Raw genomic sequence first — 16,714 nt, 5'->3', positions numbered from 1 at the left:
GGGTCGTACTGTTCCTCCCAGGCATTTCCGTGAGAGTTGAAGTCTCCCAAGATCAATCGTGGCTCAGGAAGGAGTGAGCACATGTCAAAGAGTTGCTTGCGGCTAACTGTAGCTCTCGGAGGCCAATACAAGCTGACAATACAGAGGTCCTTGCCTCTGATGTTTGCATGACAAGCAACAGCTTCGATCCCTCCAATAGGTGGAAGGTCAATTCGAAAAAATGAGTGGCACTTATTGATCCCCAATAGCACCCCTCCGTATCTGTTATCACGGTCCAAGCGTATAATATTAAAATCGTGGAAAGATAGATCATCTCGCGAAGATAGCCAAGTTTCGGACAGAGCAAAAACATCACAATTGAATTTATGAACTAAAAATTTGAATGTATCCAATTTAGGGATAAGACTACGACAATTCCACTGTAAAACAGTGATATCTCCGACCTCTCTATTTAAATTAGACATCAAGAGAGATAATCATTGCAAGGAGGGGCCATGTTTGCATCAATTGCTGCAAAATTGTCTTTAGCACTGGAAGCATTGAGATGACAATGGTTCTGATGGAGTCGGAAACGTTAAAACACGTGAAGATTTGATCCACAAGGTCAGTCAACTTTATAAATCCCGATTGGGAAGTTGAACTGGACGGAAAAACAGGGACAGTTGGGGTTTTTGATGTCCCCTCGAGTGCTGGGCCATTCGAAGGTGAATTATTCCCACGGAAACCAGGAGGAACCTGATTTTGCTTGTCCGCTGCACTCGATTTTTTAGGCATGCTAACAGGGGGGAGGGGCTTGTCCTTGAACTTTGAGAGTGGTCACATTTTTGCGCCGGGGATTCCCTTGGAAAATTAACGGTGTGCCAGTTCGTCAACGGTTAACGTGGCGAAGACATTTTGTGTGTTGATTGGTTGTTGTTGTTGTTGGGCCTGTGGAGAAGCGCCCTTTAAGATATCCGCAAAAGTGCGTTTCGAGCGTTCCTTCAAAGAGCGCTTCTGTTTCTCCCAGCGACTCTTGTAAGTTTCACAAACTGAGAGCTCGTGTGGGGATCCCCCGCAATATGGACATTTATGCTCAGTCGCACTGCAGGATTTCCCCTCATGTTGCTCTCCGCAAGTGGCACAGCGCTCCTTGTTGGCACAATAATCTGAAGTGTGACCAACTGACTTGCATTTTTGGCAAGTCATGGGCTTTGGCACGAAGAGTCGCACAGGCAGTCTAAGTTTGCCCACCATGACGTAGTCAGGGAGAGCGGAACCAGCAAAAGTTACTCGAAACGAGTCTGACGGCGTGAATTTATTTTTTCAATCTTCTTGGGATACTTTACCTAGTTGGAGGCTGTCCAAAATTTCAACGCCCACCAAAGGGAGTCTTTTGAATTTACCAACTCCTTCTTTTATCATTTCGCACGTCAGACCCGTTTCAGTTACCACCCCCGAGATTTCTACGTCATGGGAGGGCACGTAGACACGATACTCTAGGGAGAATCACTCGTCGATCACAATTGCATTTGCGTGTTTCCGATCACTCACGACAACACGCAGTTTGTTCGGTCTAACCTTAGAGATTTCGACCACGGAGGAATATAATCTTGCCAGATCTTTCGAAACCTGAATGACATTAATTGACTTTCCTTTTGGTTTGGGCCGGAAAAAAACAACCCATGGACCAGCTCCAAGTGCATCGTCTGGATAGACCTTGACACGAGGAGAGGAAATAACTGAGGGGGAGGACGAGGTCGATTGTTGAGCGGGAGCGGGACCAGTAGGGCTGGGAGGCAAGTTCGGGAGTTGAGCGGAAGCGGAAGCGGGAGATTGAGGGGGCGAAGAGGAAAAGTTTGCCAATTTTCTTGAGGGGGGCTTGTTAAGGTTGATTACCTCTTTCTCTGAAGAGACATCTTCTGAGAGGGGAACGCGTTTAAGCGTCCCAGCCCCCGTTGTAGCTAAAGGGTGTGTCACATCAAATTGCATCACGGAAAAAACGCTGTAGAAATTTAATTTTTAGGAATTATATCTTCAGCTTTCGCATATAATCAGATAAGAGTGTATAGATCACGTTGGCCATGCTTCACTGTCAATTTTTCGTAAATTTGGAAAAATGTCATCGAACGAAAAAGAGCAATCCGGAGTTGTCACATCGGTACATCGGTAAGATGTTGGGAATCGTCCAATCCACGGTCAGCAGAGTACTAAAACGATACTTCGAGAACCTAACCATCGACCGGAAGGTGAAGAACGGCAAAAATGGATGCTCCGTCAGTGAAAAAGATCACAAGCGCGTAGTTAAGCAGTTTAGACGTGATCCGAGAAGTTCGGTCCGGGATGTCGCCAATAAGCTGAATTTGTCAAGTTCATTCGTCCAGCGGACCAAGCAGCGGGAGGGTCTGCGTACATACAAGGTTCAGAAGGCTCCTAACCGCGACGAAAGGCAAAACATGGTGAGGAAGACGCGAGCCCGCAAGCAGAAACTATCCAAGTTTGCCAAAAAGTACATGGTGTGGTAAGCGATCTGCTATTGCGGAAAGCGGAGCGCCCCCTTCGTGATGACCGGCACGGTAAACGGGCAGGTTTACCTTAAGGAGTGCCTACAGAAGCGCTTACTACCACTATTGAAGCAGCACGAGGGCCCGACCATCTTCTGGCCGGATCTCGCTTCGTGCCACTATTCAAAGGACGTGTTGGAGTGGTACGAAGCCAACGGGGTCACCTTCGTGCCAAAGGAAATGAACCCGCCCAACGCGCCGAAGCTTCGCCCAATAGAGAAATATTGGGCGATTATGAAGCAGGCCCTCCGGAAGAACCCAAAAGTTGTTAAATCGGAGGCGGACTTCAAGAGAAAATGAATTTCTGTTAAAAAAAAACCACAACCTGACGTTGTACAGAACCTTATGGACGGGGTAAAGAGGAAGGTGCGAGCATACGGACTTGGGCTCGAAGTATGAATAAAAAGTAAATGCCAAAAGCTGTTTAGTTTTATATTTATATAGTTTTTATTTTACTGTCTAAAATATAAGGTATAATATATATTAGGTTTAGAAATACAAAAAAATTAAAAATTATATTATTTTATATTTGCCGTAATGGCAGAAGGTCATGTTGACATGGAGATTGAAACTACTGTTTCCTCCTCACTAAAGGGTGTGTCACATCAAATTGCATCACGGAAAAAACGCAGAAATTCACCCAGTAGACCGATCCTTTTGAAAATTTTAGACAGTAAAATAAAAACTATATAAATATAAAACTAAACAGCTTTTGGCGAATGAGATGAAACGGTGTTCCAATCGAACCGCGTGGAAATCGCTCGGCACAGATGCAACGGTATATCGCACCACAACACGATGATGGGATCGATGACGATGATAAAGCACACACAGCGATGATACGGCACACGCACCGCGTCCGCCGTGGAGGACTTCTTCCTTACGCTGGTTGTGATTGCTGCTCTCCTCACTCGCGCAATAAATCACCGTGGATCGGGTTCACCGTGTTGAACCACTTGGATCTACGAGTGATCGTGGGAATGTAATCCCGAACCCAATTGTAGGAAAGAGATGTGGTACAAATAAAAATAAATAAACATTGACCGGATTGTGTACTTAATTCATAAGCATAAAGAAAAAGAAGAAATATATACCCCTAATATCTCCCCTAGTATTTCGATGGGCGGGTGAAACAGAGTGAAACGAAAGAGTATCTTCTGGAGGAAAACATAATGCACACCGCTATATAAACGGCCGTGCAATTTCGAGCGAGCTCATGCAACTTAAAGATGTAGAACCCTAGGTTGATCACTTGATATGTAGTACATTATTATAATGTAAACCAAATTAAGAAATAAAAAGAATTTAAGTGAAAAAAAAAGTCGAGCGAGCTCATTCTTAACTTGGTTGCAGAAGAGCACACAGTGGAAAGCAGCAGCGGAAGAACCAACTTTTCGGACATTAGTGGAGTACAAATCGGGCACAGCAGCAGCAACAGAGGAACCGACCATTTGGACAGTAGCGGAGCACACATTGGACAGCAGCAGCAGAGGATCCAACCTTTTGGGCAGCAGCGGAGTGCGCATCGGGCAGCAGCAGCAGAGTTCACTCGTACAGTAGCGGAGCGTGCTTTTGGGACAGCATCAGCGGAGCACACATCGAACAGTAGCAGCAGCGGGGTACTTTCCAATCGGCGGAAGGAAAATCGTAACCAGACAGCAAAAATGATGTCCAGATACGACAATGGCGCAGCAGATAGGAATGAAGAACCTACTGATAAAAGTGAGTTCTCTGAAATATCAAAATTTTAGGAAAGTGTCTTAACCAAGCAAACCATTTGTCATGACAATGTCATGCGAAAATGCGAAAACAGAATAGAAACTGAAGGCTGATTTAGACGATGCCAGTCAGCGCTCTAGTTGAAGTATCCAGTGAATAGAGAACAGACACTCTGTTTAAGTTAGAGGCCAATTACTTGTTCGATACTGGTACAAGTAACTTGAACAGAGTGTCTGTTCTCTGTTCACTGGATACTTTAACTAGAGCGCTGACTGGCATCGTCTAACTCGTCTAATCGTCTAACATCGTCGAAACTATATATAATAGAGTCCGCCCTGTATTGTGCATCATTTTCATGGTGTGCTCTTTTTTCAATCATCCTCAAAAAATCATGAACTTCAAAATTATGACATATTTTTTTATCATAAATGTCTGTTTGTTTTGATTACAAGAAATAAATATTCGCTCGATTAATCGAATACTGAAAGACAATTATTCGAACCAATCGAATATATAAAAATCACCCCACGATTAATCGACAATCCAATAAACGAAAAATTTAGACATCTCTATTTGCAGTCAAATCCCTTCCCACAATCATCTGTATATTTATACCGTTTCCCCTCGCGCACTTATTGACCACACGGTCACACCTTTATTCCACACATCTTGATCGTGGACCACGATAGATACAATACGGTAGCGCAACTTATGAAAAAAGCCTTTCAGCCATCTTGGATTTTGTATGTAAACAATCTGCAATATTTTGCAATTTCCTGTTTTTTTGCTCTTTGTGTGTGGTATTGTTTTGGTGGGAATAAGAGCATTGGAAAGTTGAAAGGTAAGTTTTTTACGGTTAAAGTTAGGTTTGTAATATACTCTATCTTATATGTTTCAGCTCAAGAGAATAAATCGACTTTCTGTGTCGGTCGGTGATGGAGGAATTTTTCCCGCGTTTTGCAGTTAGAGACGTCGGTTAATTATTCGATTGTAAGGTTTCTGGAATTTCAAGTTTTCCTATATTTAATATTCTTTGTTTCTGTGTTCTTGGTTAACAAAAACTGAATGCCTGTTTTTGATGGGGCATAAAAAGATGATATAAAAGGATTTCTAGGAACTTCCTGCGACTTGTTTTATCGTCGATATTGTTCAGCTCATATATTATAAAAAAACCGAAGCTGTAACTGTAAAAATAACCATAAGCCACCAATTAATTTATAATTTACAGTTTACAATTCTTCCGCAAGTGCCATTATTTCACAAGTGTGTATATGCGTGACCATTATATTTAGTAAACAACTATACGAATGTCAAACATTTGTACTTTACTTTTGCACGTATGAATCTAACGACGAATATATCCACGAAAAATATATGAATCCGTTCAATCCGGTGACAAAAGGACTAAAATCAAATAAGAATAGTCCGAAAATGATATTAGGGGCTGTCCACATACCACGTGGACAGAAAAAGCACGATTTTAAACTCCCCCCTCCCCTGTTGTCCACGTGGACATTTTTCTTGATTTTATTAGAATAATTCGGGAAATAACTGAATTGCGCATGAATTAAATTTTAATTCCATTTATGTTTATTTTGTTTCAAATTTTACTTGCTGAACCCTGCCACGTTTGCCGTGGCTCATTGGTTTTTTAAGACAGAAAAATGAGTAGTAAAACAAAGCAAATATTCCATATGAGTTTAATTTTGAAATACTTGTATGTTTTTTGTTCATTGTTTTTGAAAGGCTTTAAACTTTGCAGTTCATTCGTCTCTAATTAAAATACTTGTAATACTTTGTTTTTCTATTATCTTAAAGGCAATCTGCCATCTGGTTTGTCAACACGGAAACGCACAATATCCAGTTGAACAATCCGCATCCGAAAATAAATTACAAAATTCCAAGGATTGATCTTGAGCAAAGCCAATCGAATAAAATTAAATAGATTTAAAATCACTATCATATACAATTTAAGCTCACGATTTTTGAACACATGCAAAGAATTATGTTACTGTCACATAGAATACATATTCAATACTAGAAAGTTAATTTACCTACACAGATTTATTTCAGAAGTGTGCTTATTTCATCTGGAAATCTTGAAGCTTCTTGAGGCGTTGGCAGTAGCAACAACAATTTTTGAAGTGGCTCGTATCTTGTGTTATAATATGAGCTCCATCAGAGCTCGAGTTTTTGAAGCGCACAAAAACGAACAGAACGATTTTATATACATATACTCTTTTTCTATCATTTAAAAAGAATTTCAAAAAAAAAGAAAAGATAAAGTAGGAAGCATGTACTGATATCTATAGATCCTCACTTGACAAAGGATGAGGAGTAAAAGGTCGAAATTTTTCAGAGATTTCGGAACGCCTGAATCTTCGATATAAATGATGACATTAAGATAAAAAATACAGCATTTTCAAGCTACAAATTTCTAGTGTGTGATGTGTATATGTGTTGTAGATAAAATACTTTGCAAGAAAAGATAACGCGTTTATAGTTTGTTTTCAAAGTTTCTCTAGATTTTGAGAATATATGCTTAAAAGCAATCCAATCAACATGATTATTTCGTGTCCATTTTATTCATAGAGAGTTTCAGTAGAACTATTTACTACAGAGGTATTCTCTATCGAATGAAAAATTAGCCCCGATCCTCCCCATTTTATTGAAATTTCGTTCATTTTTTCCAAAAATGGCCCTGAAGCCTGTTGCCCGATTGAAACATTTTTTTTGAGAAATTCATTAACCTTCTATTATTTTTTTTTTATAAATGTTCAAACTATTGAGAAAACTTTCTCATAAATTGAATAAAATATCGAAAACTATTATATCTGTTTAAAATAATATTATTATATATAGGTTATTAGCTAGCTGATCCGAAAAATTTGAAGAGATAGGGGATCATAAAAAATCTTCCACGCTGATGATCAAATCTTAACTACGAAAGAATTATTGAACTTTTCCTTGAGACCGGTTTTTTGCCATAAAATGACTGAACTGAAAAGTCAAAAAGTGCGCACGATGCTTTTATTTGAGGAAAACTTGCATAAAAATTATGTTGTGAACACATTTAAATTAGTGGAAGATAACAAGAAGGATAATAGTGTGGTGTCAAGGAAGGAACTGTAGAGTGGTTGGAGAGCTTCAATTTGGCTGATAGAAACAATCCAGTTTATCATGCATTTTTGTAAAATTAATTAAAAACACAAAATTTGAGTTGGTTCCTTACATTTAAAAGTTGATCCTGGGTTCTATTAATTTTACAATTGCATTCTATGCAAAATTTTCTTATCTTTCAAATGAACAGTATAATTATTCTAAGGAGCGTACTTTCTAAATTAGAGTCAGTTCAAGACATAAAATTAGACTTAACAAAAATTCAACAATGTCCTAGTTGAGAATTGACTACATGCGTAGGATTTTTTCATCAAATATGATCCTCTATCACCTCCTGAAATATTCTATAATTTATCAGAACACTGGCTCAACGACTAGTGATGCATAGACAATCTCCTGCAAATGTAAATATTTATTCCTAGAAATTAATGGAATGAAAATACTTTGGAAAAATGATTTTACACGCAATTCTTTATGAAAAACTATACAGACGTTATTATCATATATTGTTCTCGAGATATAACAAAACGTATAGAAAATTATAATTGATAAAAATCATTTACGCATATCATGGAATCTCAACCATTATGGAATCGTTTAATTTTTATAGTTTTGGCTATGAGGGCTATGCATACCCCGTAACTATAAAAGTTCGATCATAGGAAATAGTTGGTCATTCACAATTTACGTGAGATATTTTTATAATACAGATTTCACTGAAGAAGATCCATGATATGAGAGAAAATATATGAACGTTTGCCTGGGCAGCACTCTCAGGCTTCTCAATCCGTTTATTGATAAATACGGAGAGAAAATTCTTCCTGTCCACGTGGACTCAGTCTATACCCCCTCTCCCCTCTCCGTGGACAAGAGTGGACATTTTCTTACCCCCTACCCTCCCTAAAGTTGTCCACGTGGTATGTGGACAGCCCCTTATGCATTATATTTAATAAATATTCCACGCCACTGACATTAATTTATACATTTCATTGAACAATATTTTAAAATAGGAAAAAAAACAGGAAGTGGGTTATATCTATGGTATAACCGCAAGGGTGACGTAGGACTATCGTTGATTTAGATATCGTTTGTTTGAAGTTGAATCTAAATCCATCCTGAATGAATGAATAAATAAATATTTGGGTGACTTCAAAAACGAGAGTGTTACGTTGGAGACTCAAGGTTTTATGCATCCAATATTGGATACAAAAAACCTTGTTCTGAAGAATAATCTTCAGAAGCTTTCCTGCTAACTGCACTTGATTGACAAATCACAAAACCAAATGTATGTGGTCGCAGTATTATATGGATAGAAAACATTAAAATAAACTCGCTTGAATGTAATTTTCAATTCCAAGGGGAACTGGCAGATTATTTTTCAGCAACGATCATTTTTTTCCAGGTTTCCTCTCGATAACCAGCAAACGAAAAGAGTTGCGCGCGTGTATGTGTGTGTGTGGCGGCTGCTTCTATGTCTTCCCGAGGAACCGTATTTCGATGCTGATACTCTCTTGGTCACGAGAGTATCAGCATCGGCTTTTCTGCGCTCCCTCACAGTTAAAACAAACTGATTGCATTTCAGGTCAGGTCAGGCCAGGTAATGAATCCCTCGATCCCTCGCCGTTCAGCTCGTTCAGTAACGATGTTGTCTTGTCGATGTCCTCAGGCGTCGTGCACAAATTACGTAACGCTAAAAATCCGAATTTTGTACCACCTCTCCCCCCCCTTTCGTAACGCAATTTCCTATCTCTAATAAACAGAAAGTAACGCAACATCTACCCCCTCCCCCCTTATCGCGTTACGTAATTTGTGCACGACGCCTCACGAAAAATGAATCGGTTTCACCACCAGAATATCATTTCAGTATGCTTTTCGTGTGTGATTGAATCGAGAGAAGGTGTGGTTTACGATGGCAATTTGGAAGGCAAACTAGAGGAGAATGAACTCTCTGAGTATGAAAATTTCGGCGACTGAGCAATAATCGATTGAAAATTATATAATTTTCGCGATACGAAACATTTTCCGTTTTTCATGTTATGCATCCAATATTGGATACGAAAATATCCTACTGATGGGAAAGAATAATCTTCAGAAGCTTTCCAGCTAATTACACTTGATTGAAAAATTACGAAATCAAATGTATTTGGTCGCTGTGTTCGCCATATAATTAGAAAACATTAAAATAAACTCTTTCGCATGGATGTATTCTTCAATTCCCAGGGAACTGGCAGATTATTTTTCAGCAACGATTAGATCTTTCCGGAATTTTCTCGATGCTGTATGGCATCCAAACGAAAATTCTCGTTTCAGTTTGGCCTGCAAAAAACTTTTCTAAACTCTAATCCATCAAATTTGGAGCCCTGAAAAGGGCCGATGATTATATGCTAAGCTAATATAGCACCCTCTCCTTGGATTCGATGGGCCAGCTGAATGTCCTTGGGCATGATGTGACGCGTTTTGCGTGGATAGCACACAAATTTGTATCTTCGAATAAGCCTCCTGCAGCGTCATAACCGCGGAACTTTGGAAGCGCAAGTCGGTTTTGAAGTCCTGAGCAATTCCACGATCCAAAAGCAGCAAAGGTAGCTTGCGGATCAGCAATTCGGTCGACTTCCGATAGCGATGAATTTCACGCAAAGTTCCCGGTCGATAGCGATGTGGCTTCTTCACCTATCCTGCGGCTGGTGCGCTTATCCGAGCTGCTTTCGTGTGCCTTACCACTGAAAGACTATCTATCTGCTTGATCCCAAACAAACGAGTCGTCACGGTGCGAGAGTAGAGTAAGAAATGAACGAAAGCAAAGGAAGCGTCATTTTATAAACCATAAAAGTATAGAATCTAAACCCCACCCTTATTATATTCGTTGCTTACCCTGAGAGAGAAACGAATAACATCGAAGTAAGTATACAGTAATGTATTTGAATCCGGACACTTTGCGTTACATTTAATACCATACCGCAGCCACAACATTTTCTGCATGTTGAATTAATGCAATTGAAAAGTAACTATCAAGAAACTATCAGTAACTATATTAGCAACTATTAATCGCATAAATTCAACATGAAAAAAATGTTATGGCTGTGGTATGATATTGAATGTAATGCAAAGTGTCCGGATTCAAAAGCATTACTGTAAAAAAGAGTTAACTCGACTGAAATTTTTTCGGTTCGGCCTGCAAAAACGAAATTAAGAGCCCCCGCCGACTGCAGACTGACTTGTCGACCGATAGTTCGGTCGGCTTCTTAATCAGTACGGAGAAAAAAAGTCTGTAGTGTACAGCATAATGCATAGACGTAAGTATGAGCTTCCCCATCTCACATTCCAATAAGATTAATGGGTTTCCAAGTGGGCGCGCTACATACGGATACGAATGATTTCAATAACCTGTTTTCGAAGCTATCATTAAGCTATTGAAACAATTTCTCGACTCAATAAATAGCAATCATATAACTCTTGGACATTTTATCTTTTGTATGAAATGATTATCATACTGTTCCGTTGATCCGAAGCAGAATAAGTCACGCTTAAAGAAGGAATGGATTTTTTCTTGGAATTTAGTCAGCAGAAATAATGCCCTTTCCCAACAATTAAAAACGACAAACGGTAAACAGTTTCATCAAAGTGATTTCTTCGATATGGGGATATATTCACTATATCATGTCATATATTTCATATTTTTCATTATGAAATCCATATCCATGGCACCTATCGGTATCGAATTATCATCGACACCACGATTTTCGCTAAATGCTCCTTTCAGTTCGGCCTATAAAAAACTTTTCTGAACTCTAATCCATCAAATTTGGAGCCCTGAAAAGGGCCGTTGATTAAATGCTAAGCTAATAAAGCACGCTCTCCTCGGATACGATGGGCCAGTTGGATGTCCTTGGGCATGATGTGACGCGTTTTGCATGGATAGCACACAAATTGGTATCTTCTAATAAGCCTCCTGCAGCGTCATAACCGCGGAACTTTGGAAGCGCAAGTCGGTTTTGAAGTCCTGAGCAATTCCACGAATCAAATGCTGCAAAGGTAGCTTGCGGATCAGCAATTCGGTCGACTTCTGATAGCGACGAATTTCCCGGTCGATAGCGATGTGGCTTCTTCACGCTTCCTGCGGCTGATGCGAGCTGCTTTCGTGGTGCCTTACCACCGAAAGACTAACGAGCTGTCTGCTTAGTCCCGATGAAACGAGTCCTCACGGTGCGAGAGTAGAGTAAGAAATGAACGAAAGCAAGGGAAGTGTCATTTTATAAAACATAAAAGAATCGAATGTAAACCCCACCCTCTTTATTGTATAAGCTTACTGTATACTCACGAATATAATAAGGGTGGGATTTAGATTCTATACTTTTATGGTTTATAAAATGACGCTTCCTTTGCTTTCGTTCATTTCTTACTCTACTCTCGCACCGTGAGGACTCGAGCTCGTTAGTCTTTCGCAGACAGCTCGTTAGTCATTCGGTGGTAAGGCACACGAAGTCAGCTCGGATAAGCGCACCAGTAGCAGGATAGGTGGAGAAGCCACATCGCTATCGACCGGGATCTTCGCATGAAATTCGTCGCTATCAGATATCGACCGAATTGCTGATCCGCAAGCTATCTTTGCAGCATTTGGTTCGTGGAATTGCTCAGGACTTCAAAACCGACTTGCGCTTCCAAAGTTCCGCGGTTATGACGCTGCAGGAGGCTTATTCGAGGATACCAATTTGTGTGCTATCCATGCAAAACGCGTCACATCATGCCCAAGGACATCCAGCTGGCCCATCGTATCCGAGGAGAGCGTGCTATATTAGCTTAGCATATAATCAACGGCCCTTTTCAGGGCTCCAAATTTGATGGATTAGAGTACAGAAAAGTTTTTTACAGGCCGAACTGAAAGGAGCATTTAGCGAAAATCGTGGTTTCGATAATAATTCGTTACCGATAGGTGCCATGGATATGGATTTCCTTATGAAGAATATGAAATACATGACATGATGTAGTGAATATATCCGAAGAAATCACTTTGGTGAAACTGCATTATAAAATTATTTGTGTACGAATGCCGCAATCGATAGTCGACTCTAATTTGCGCTGGGTAATTTCCTCGGAGGACTCGATTCCTCCTTTGAGCATTAATAATCTCTTTCTGGCAAAACGATGTGGTATGAATCACATTATTTGAATGATAGAATGAAGAAGTTTTCTGCCAATTTCCTTCAACCTCCAGACGTATCTTTCTCCCGTTTGTCGTTTTCGCGTTCGCTAATCCTCTCTCACAACACCCATTTCTAGTTTGAGAAATTGTTGAGTAAACATTGTTTGCCAGTGCGCGTAGAGCGGGAATTCCTAAAGATTCATTGCACCTCTAATAAATTGCCGAAAGACGTGGTCTTACGTTGATCGCACTTGATTGAAAAAATCCAAAACGAAATGTATTTGGTCGAAGCATTATATGAGTAGAAAGCAAATAATCGCTCGAAAATGACTTGATTTTCGCGATGTGAAACATTTTCCGTTTTTCATGTTATGCATCCAATATTGAATACGAAAATTTCCACTGATGGGGAAAAAAATATTCAGAAGTTTTCCTGTTAATTGCGATTGATTGAAAAATAACAAAACCAAATGTATTTGGTTGCAGTGTTATATGGATAGAAAACATTAAAATAAACTATTTCGCATGAATGTATTTTTCAATTCCCAGGGGAACTGGCAGATTATTTTTCAGCAACGATGATAGCAACGAGAATTCCGCGCGTGTATGTGTGTGTGTGTGTGTGTGGCGGCTGCTCCGATGTTTCAAGCGGAACCGTGGCATCACTCTCCTGATGGATTCCCTTTTGGCATTAGGTGCACAAACAGGCTCTTGGTGACACCGTTCATCAGCGCATTCATGGTAAACGAAATTAGCTTAACAACAACAGCGACAACATGCTCCAATCGCTGTTCAATCATAACTGAGTGGGTTTACGAGCGGCGCTCGCTTATATACCGATTTTTGATTTCAATAGCCTGTTTTGAAAGCAATTTTAAGACTATTGAAACAAGTTTTTGGATGAAAAAGTAACAAGTATATGACGCGTAGACATTTTATCTTTCAAATGAAGTGTTTATCATACCATTTCGTTCAGTTGTTTAAGAGCTATTAACGCTCAAAATCTCGGTCTCCAGCGTAACGCTTTCGTTCTCGAAACTTTGGTTTTACACCCCGGTATAGAAATGAAAGACGTAGTCCTACGTCAAAACTCACTTGTCCAAAAAAGTTACTTCTGTACGCGCGTCGGTGTCTCAGACCGAAGGTGGTGAAAAAGTGATATACGTCCCCTTCGTACCAACTTATACGATACGCTAAACGATGATGAACAACGAATGACGAAGCTAGAGAGAATCGCAATGTCGTAGTGTTGATGTTTTCTGAGAAATAAACGAATTATTGATTTCTTGGTCTCTCAGACCTATGCGCGAGTATAGGAGTGTCAACCGTCATGGTGTTTCGTCGAAATTCTTCGGATATGCTAAATCATTTACGGTTGAACCATAAAAATGATTCCCTGTTGGTGGAAGAGACTGGGAAGAAGAATTCAGGGTCTGCAGGAGTAAAATGCGGACTTAAAGAAGGTGGTCTCAGCTCCCGTTCTAAAATAGTAGTATTCAAATTCAGCGTGCCGAGGAAAATATACCATACTAGTGGTCAATGATTCTATAAATGTACCTCTTTTGAGCTAGTAGCTATAAGAACCAAGCAGAAATATTCAAACAAATCAGCTATTTCATTCAACATTCAAAGAACAGGTAATTTTAAACAGAAAAAAATTTATGTTGGTACAATAATAATATTGTGCATCATTCTCATTGTGTCCTTTTTTTCAATCGTCCTCAAAAAATCCTGAAATGGTAAATTTACCAATATACTAAAATACCATTTCATTCAAAAACAATTATTCTGCACCATGTTTATTTCAAAATTATATTTAGTGTAACTTTTAGAATTATGACATCATACTTTTTATTACAAATATGTCGTTTCTTTTATATTACAAGAAATTAATATTCGCTCGGTTAATCGAATACTGAAAAACAATTATTCGAATGAATCGAATATTTAAAAATTACCCCACGATTAATCGACAATTGAATAAACGAAAAATTTTGACATCTCTATTTGCAGTCAAATCCCTTTCCACAGTCCTCTGTATATTTATACCGTCCCCCCTCGCGCACTTATTGACGACACGGTCACACCTTTATTCCACACATCTTGGTCTTAACCATAGAATTGCTATATGTAAAGACTCTGATTGTAAAGGCGGAGTATATGTGAAAAAAATGGAACTGTGATTGGAAAGGCATGGTAGAGACTCCGATTGAAATGGTGGAGGACTCTTTTATTCGAAAACTACAATGGAAAAGGTATAGTTTTTTTTGAGTAGAGTTTTAAATTAATTAAAATGGGGGAATGTGATTATAAAATTCTTATAAGTAAAGAGTTATATTTTACTAGTGGAGTATTTTTTCACGCAAACGAACTATGATTGGAAAGGCATAGTTGGAAAAAAGAGAAATTTGAAACATCAAATGTGAATTTTTGTTTTGATGAAAACATCTGGAAAAACGTGCTGAACGCTTCTATGAATTTGATTCAAGCAATCGATGAACCATCCAAAATGGATTTATTTCGTATAAAAGCAGGTTCATCACTTCTAGAACTGTTTGAAGGAACTGCCACGCAACCAGGAATGCCAGATGAAATTCTTTTTCCATACTCGAAGGCGATTGCTCGATTGGATGCCTATTTTGGTTCAAGAGCATATATTTTGTCTCAGCGCAGCAAGTTGGCCAATATGGTACAAAAGACGAACGAACTTAATATTGAATACGTGAACAGAGTGGCAGCGGCCTCGAAACTGTGCAATTACAAAACAGATGAAATATTCGAAGCAATTTCTCGTACGATAACCAGAGGATCAACTGACAGCCGTGTCAGAACGTTAGCTTTTCTGGTCCTAACTGATGGTGGGACGCTGAATGAATTGATTGACAAAGTAAGAAATCGTGAAGTTGAACTGGATAATGAAGATGATTATCGTATACTCCATCAACCGAGTTCGATCAGAATGGCAGCAGTTTCACACCAACCAAATGATTATGGTCAACGACGTCGGGTTCAGAACAATTCGTTGAGTGGATACAGCGGTGGTCGCGGCAGAGGAGGTTTTCTTACTGTCCCGTGAGAAATCAAAGGGTCAGCCAATCTTGTTGGAGATGTTTGAGTGCTTATCACACTCCGGATAATTGCTTCCATATCGATAAAGTTTGTCGCGGACATTTGGAACGAGCTTGTGAAACAAAGCAGGAGTCTCAGAAACGACGATGGGCAGGTGAAGAAGCAGGTCCTACGAGCAAGGTAGCAGTTGTCCAGAAAGCGGAAGAAGATAATGAGCAAAAAAAGGTAAAAGAAGTTGACACTGAAACATAAAAATAATTTTGAGATGTTGAATTATATTTTCGTGAACAGAGAAATAATATGAACTAAAAAATAAATCTATTTCAAAATGAATTAAAAGGTTTTCTTTTTTCGTAAATGCAACCATTACAAGTATTACAACCATCTGAAAAGAAAATAACCGATATAAGTAAAATCGACTTTTGTGTCCCAAACAATGAGACTGGATACGTTGCGGCATATGTTGCAGGAATACAAGTTCTATTTTTCATAGATTCGGGTGCACAAGTTAATACTATTACTTCAGAATCGTTCGATACTATTCTTCGAGATAAAAACGCTAGACAGAGTATTCATGAGCTAAGTTACGGTTCGGACAAAACGCTCAGGGCTTATGCTCCATTTTGTACCGCGGGACCCTGGACTTGCACTGGGACAATATCACGACAGGGTTATTGATACGCGCACGGTACAATTAATAAAAACGAAACTTTATTAACGATATGACTAAAACGTTACATTTCACTATGGACGATCAACAATGACTCTATCCACAACAATGACAAAAGTAAACAACAACAAGTGACAACTACATTAAAAACACATATATGCGCATCTCCAGCATCGCTAAGTGACAGTCATGCTGTCGCACGCGAGCCCTGCGGTCTGAGCTGCGTCGGATGAATAACGGATGAATAGGGTTGTCCACAACATCTCCCATCTGATGCTGATGACGGGACGAACGCCGAGACCTCATGACGTGGAGTTGACGTCGCACAAGTCGGCCCGGAACCTACCATGGTTCTCTCAGCACTGGAGACTGATGCGGGTGAAGATGGACCTGGTGATTGGCTTGGGAGATCCCAGGCACCCAGCAGAATGTCCAGCGGCAGCGAATGCTGGTTTA

The sequence above is a fragment of the Toxorhynchites rutilus genome, chromosome 1 (genome assembly GCF_029784135.1).
Source record: "Toxorhynchites rutilus septentrionalis strain SRP chromosome 1, ASM2978413v1, whole genome shotgun sequence".
NCBI classification, from domain to species: domain Eukaryota; kingdom Metazoa; phylum Arthropoda; class Insecta; order Diptera; family Culicidae; genus Toxorhynchites; species Toxorhynchites rutilus.
Note: the sequence above shows the minus strand (reverse complement) of the source record.